We start from the raw sequence: 5,080 nt of genomic DNA, 5'->3' as shown, positions 1-5,080 counted from the left end.
CGGGATATTGCCTACCTCCTGTTGTCTGACTGACGAGCTGGATCGAGTGCATTTTGGGGATAGGAGGGTTTTTTTTTACGGTGTATGAATTGTCCAGTAGTTTAAAATGGACACACGTGAATAAAGTGGTTAAAAAAAAGGGTAATGCTGTGGATTTGGGGGTTGGTTTTCCTTGCCATGGCTCTGCCTGTTCCTAGTTCAAACTTGACAGGTAGAGCTTCCTGCTTGCTTGTTTCTTTCTCGTCCATTCAGGCTTGGACCACACGATTTTAACAGGGCTTCAGGAAAATCAGTGTTTCCTAACAAAAAGCAGCTTTCTGCAACTCACATCTTTCAGGTCGGAATTAAGGTCGGATGAGGCTTGGATATTCAGTATTCACTGGAATTGAAGAAGCAGTGGAGTCCTTCAGATGCCTAAGACTGAGGAGTTGAGGTTGTGGACCAACTGCCACTAGATCTCAACTTCTATAATCATCTACTTTGTATGTGTTGGAGGAGGGAAATGGGGAGGTCAGATCCCCATCCTGCTGCCTTGTCCAAGGACCAGCTCCTGAACAGGTATATTCGAGCTGTGTTGGGTACCTCCTGGCCTTGGGTGGTTCTCTGCTGCTTGAGCTGCTGCAATCTCCCAGAGCTGCTGCAAAGCCAAGTCCCCTGCATGGGATCAGTATGTGGCTGAAGGTCCCCAACTGCAAAAGGCTGCCAGGTGTGGGGGAAAGCACTGCCTGGAACAACATAAGGTAAGCCCCTCTTCCTTGTTTTGTTACAAAGGATGAATTACCCCACACGCCAGCTCCATGGTGGGGGAGATGTCAGCATTCAAGGCACATGTTCTCCCCATCTCAAGCTTCAGGGCTTTATCTCTGGCTGCAGCCCGTTGCTGTCAGCTCTGCTCTGACACTCACGTGTGATAATGACAGCAGCAACTGAGGGGGGGCCTGCAGGGAAAGCAAAGCTTTCTGATTGCCAGTCCCAGTTTGAGGGGGCTGCACGAGGAGATAGGTACATCTATATTACAAGAACTTGAGCTTAGGGTTTTATTTTGTAAACCTTTATTAGCTCTTTGGCACTGGCCTCAGCAGTTCTGTCAAATAACTCCTGCCCCAACATGGTCTTTTCTCCTCCTTGCTGCATGTCCCCACTGCCTTGGAGACTTCTCTGGACTATGATGCTTTTGCTGCTGGCATCGATCAGGTAAAGCTGGTCCTAAGGTGAGGATGCTGAGGACATCCCGGCCCTCTGCAGGGACCCAGGTATGTGAAATGGTTTCTTTTAATAGCATAGATTTGTGCTATTAAATCCTCCCAAAGCCTCAGACTGGATTCTGTGGCTGGTGCAGACTACAAGCGACCCAGCCACCCTCCTCCAGCACCAATTCCTGATGTCCAGAACACGGGTGCTCCTCTGCCATGTGATTGCAACAAAGCCCTGGCACCGGTGCACCCCTTCACCAGGGCAGAGCTTGGTTTGTTCTGGCTGTCACTGTTGACATAGGACATGGATGGGAACACGTAATAGATGCCATCTGTGTCCTACTTGTGGGACCCAGCTGGACTAGGGTGACCTGTGCTGCACCCTGCCCATGCTGGGCTTGGGGTTCCCCCATTGCAGGAGGTGTTGGGGCTACGAGCTGATGTGGGGAGATCACCAAGGGCCTGGCAAGATGTGCTGTTCTCCCGGGTACCCCTTGGTGAGCAGCCAAGCATCGGCCTCAGGCACTTAGTGCAGGGAGCACGCTTAAGACTGAAAATTGCTTCCAGCCTCCAAAGAAAAGATGTAAGCAAAGGAAATGGTTTCAATAAAAAGGGAATTTTATCCCTTTGCTGTTTCTAAGGGCAGTGAAAGGGTAATTATTTGGCTGTTCAGCCTGTTGACTCTTTCCTCCTTCCTTTCCCCGTGCAAATGAGAAAGAGTGTTTGCTAACAAAGGTTATACATAACCCTGGAGCATGCTGGGATCAGCATTCCTGTAACTCCATCGGGACCTGCTCCTCTGAGGAAGCACCCCCATCCCTCCCAGTGATTGTAAGCACTGCTCCTGCCCCTGATACCAAGCACAGCCAGGCAAGAAGCCACTGCATTGTCCAGGCATCATCCCCTTTCCTTCCTCTGAAAAGCAGAGATTTGATGCTTAAATGCCTGCAGGATCCTCAGCTGGGGGTTGGAATTAGATGATCTTTAAGGTCTTTTCGAACCCAAGCCATTCTGTGGTTCAGAACACCACAGGAGTCCCTACCTGGTTTTATTGTGCCCTGTGGTGTTGTATTGGAGTGCTTTCCTGCCTTTTCCTTTACAAAACTCACAGGGCAGCAGAGCCCAGGCTGGGTATGGATGTTTCGCAGTGATTTCTGTCTTTCACCTAACACAGCAAGGAAGCCACTGTAGGTGGTGGGTATTGCTCCTGTGCTGCTGTGTCTGTGTCACTGCTGTGCCCAGCTCCTCACTGGGCTGTTGCCACCCCACTACCATCACCAGCACCCCCCTTTGAGCTGACAGGGCTTTGTGTTTAATCCTCACAGCTCCCAAATAGGCAACATCCTTAAAAAGGAAGAGATGGGAGAAAGCTCCTTTTCTTGCTGCTCTTCAGTCCCCGGCTGCTGCCCTTCCTGTGTGGGCTCAGCACTTGCCCTGGGCTGAGAAACCCATCAAAGGCTATGGGATCCCAGTCAAAGGTTTACCTTGTTTTAATCTCTAGGGGGAATAAAGGTAGATGTGGAGTGTGAGCAGCAGAATGAGACTGGCTGGTTTTGTACAGAGCAGAAATAGAAAGAAAAGTGCTTTGTGCAGCTCATTCAGGCTGCAGGAGGAGGCAGGGAAACAATGGAGATGTATTTGTATCTATGTATCTGTCTATATATCTATATATCTATTTATCTATATCTATCTCCCTCCCTCCCTTGTTTTGGCTTCCCACTGGATCAGCAGAGCAGTTTAGGCTCACTCCTGAGATCAACCACTACTTGTCCTCCAATGAACTAAATCTCAGGTTCATGTCAGCGGATGGGACTGAGGAAGGGCATTGGAGTTTGGGGGGGGGGGGGGGGGGGGGAAATGGGTGCCTGCCTTGCATCCCTTTCGGGCTGGTGTGTTTGGGTGCATCGGGGATAGAGGGGCTCCCTGTTCCTGGGTACAGAAGGGTTTCTCTTTGCAAAGAAGGAGCTGTCAGTAGCCATAGAGAGAGATGGGAGCAGCTACCAGAGTAGCTGTTTTCAGGGCTACTCAAAGCATTCCTCTTTCTCCCCATCAGCTTCCACTCACTGCCTCCATCCTAATGCAGTATTTTTCCAGAAACCACTCTGTGTGAGATGCAGCATCCTTCCCAAGGACAAGTGAAATGCCAGCCAGCAAACACAAGCAAGCCTGAAAAGCCTCCTCCAAGCGAGACACCGCTTCCAAGACATACTTGAAAGCACTTACATACTTTTTTCCCTTCAATGGAAGTCTATTTAATCCTCCAGCTGGTAAACAACCCAATCTGCAGTGCACAGCAAGTGCTGGAAGGAAAGCTCCCTATTGCTGAAGCTCAGTTTGGTTCCATTGGAAGGAGAAACTCAACAGCTTCCAACAGCTCCATAGCAGGATGGAACAGGCAAGGTGGGGAAGGTCCTTGCTCTTTTATGTTGGGGGGATATGTAGTAAATATGATGTTGTACACACAGGCATATGTACACATACATAAACAAAATGGCTAGTAAATATTATAAATCCTAAGCAAATATATAATTACCCAATATATAATTATTCTTGTAATACATACTATACACATATTAAATATAATGTATTCTCACCTATAAACATTTCAATTATTTGCAATCATTCTATTATATATTAGAATTGTTATTTACATTATATGTATGTGCACATATGGACATAGAATCAGAGAATCATGGAAGGTTTGTGTTGGAAGGGACCTTAAAGCTCATCCCGTTCCAACCCCTGCCATGGGCAGGGACACCTTCCACTAAAGCAGCTTGCTTCAAGCCCCTGTGTCCAACCTGGTCTTAAACACTGGTTGGAACTGGGTGAGCTTTAAGGTCCCTTCCAACCCAGCATCATGATTCTGTGATCCTGGAGGTGCATTTATACCCTTCATCCCTGGACCACAGCATTCCTCCTGGAAACTCCCTGCTCCCAGTGGGATGCTGTGCAGGGCCAAGGGGGTGATGTCCTGCTCCTTGTGTTCCATGTTCTTGCTGCACATCAGGCACTGTCACATTCCCAGCCCCAAATAGAGCAGAAAACCAATGCCAATTACACTCCAGAGGCTGCCTAGGTTACCTTGATGATTCCTCCTCCAGCAAAGAAAAGGGATGCAGTGAAACAGCTGAAAAAGCCACAAACAACTTAGGAGGCCCTCAGAGAAACGGTTCCCTGCAGCCGAAGTGGGACAGGAAATGAAAATGCTTGCAGTTGGGGTCAGCAGTCACACGGTGTCCTCCTAACTCCGTTTTGCTCCAGCCCTGCAGCGTTTTTAGGTGCTTGGTGCTGGTCTCCGGCGGGGGGAAGCGTTTTCAGACCCGGACTGAAGGTGATTGCTTCACAAAGCGAGCATTTTCTGTTTGCATGGGCAGGTTTTGCATTGGAAAGCAGTGTTTAGTCAGGGGGAAAGCCAAGGGTGTGACCTAAATGGGTTGGATTGTGGCTGGTGGCTGGGGGTGTTTTAGAAAAGCCTAGAGGTGGGTATTTCTGAAGGTCCTACATGACCCAAAATGCCTGTTACAGATCAAATCTCAGCAGGGCATTGCCCTCAGCACTCCACGGCTGAGGCTGGAGGGCTGCATTCACTCCATACATGTGGTTTTGCTGCTGTCCGGGGCAATGAGTCAGGTCTGGTGGGGATGCTGGGAGACAGGCAATCAAACAGCACTTCATAACTGGGACCTTCTTCAAATCACCACCCAGTGCAGCAAGGTTAGAAACCAGCTGCCTCAAAGACAAAGCCCAGAGCATTCCCTTCCTTCCCTTCCAGGCTAAAGAGCCCAAATGGGCTCCTAGCCAGCCAGATACTGCCTGAAGAGCCACAGACAGCCCAAAGGGGAGAGCATCCATCTGTCCTTGCCCCTCACTGAGCCACCAGCTTT

Source organism: Pezoporus flaviventris, unplaced genomic scaffold, assembly GCF_033815535.1.
Source record: "Pezoporus flaviventris isolate CSIRO_AGI_PZ_B2104156 unplaced genomic scaffold, CSIRO_AGI_Pfla_v1 ptg000021l, whole genome shotgun sequence".
Lineage (NCBI taxonomy): Eukaryota > Metazoa > Chordata > Aves > Psittaciformes > Psittacidae > Pezoporus > Pezoporus flaviventris.
Note: the sequence above shows the minus strand (reverse complement) of the source record.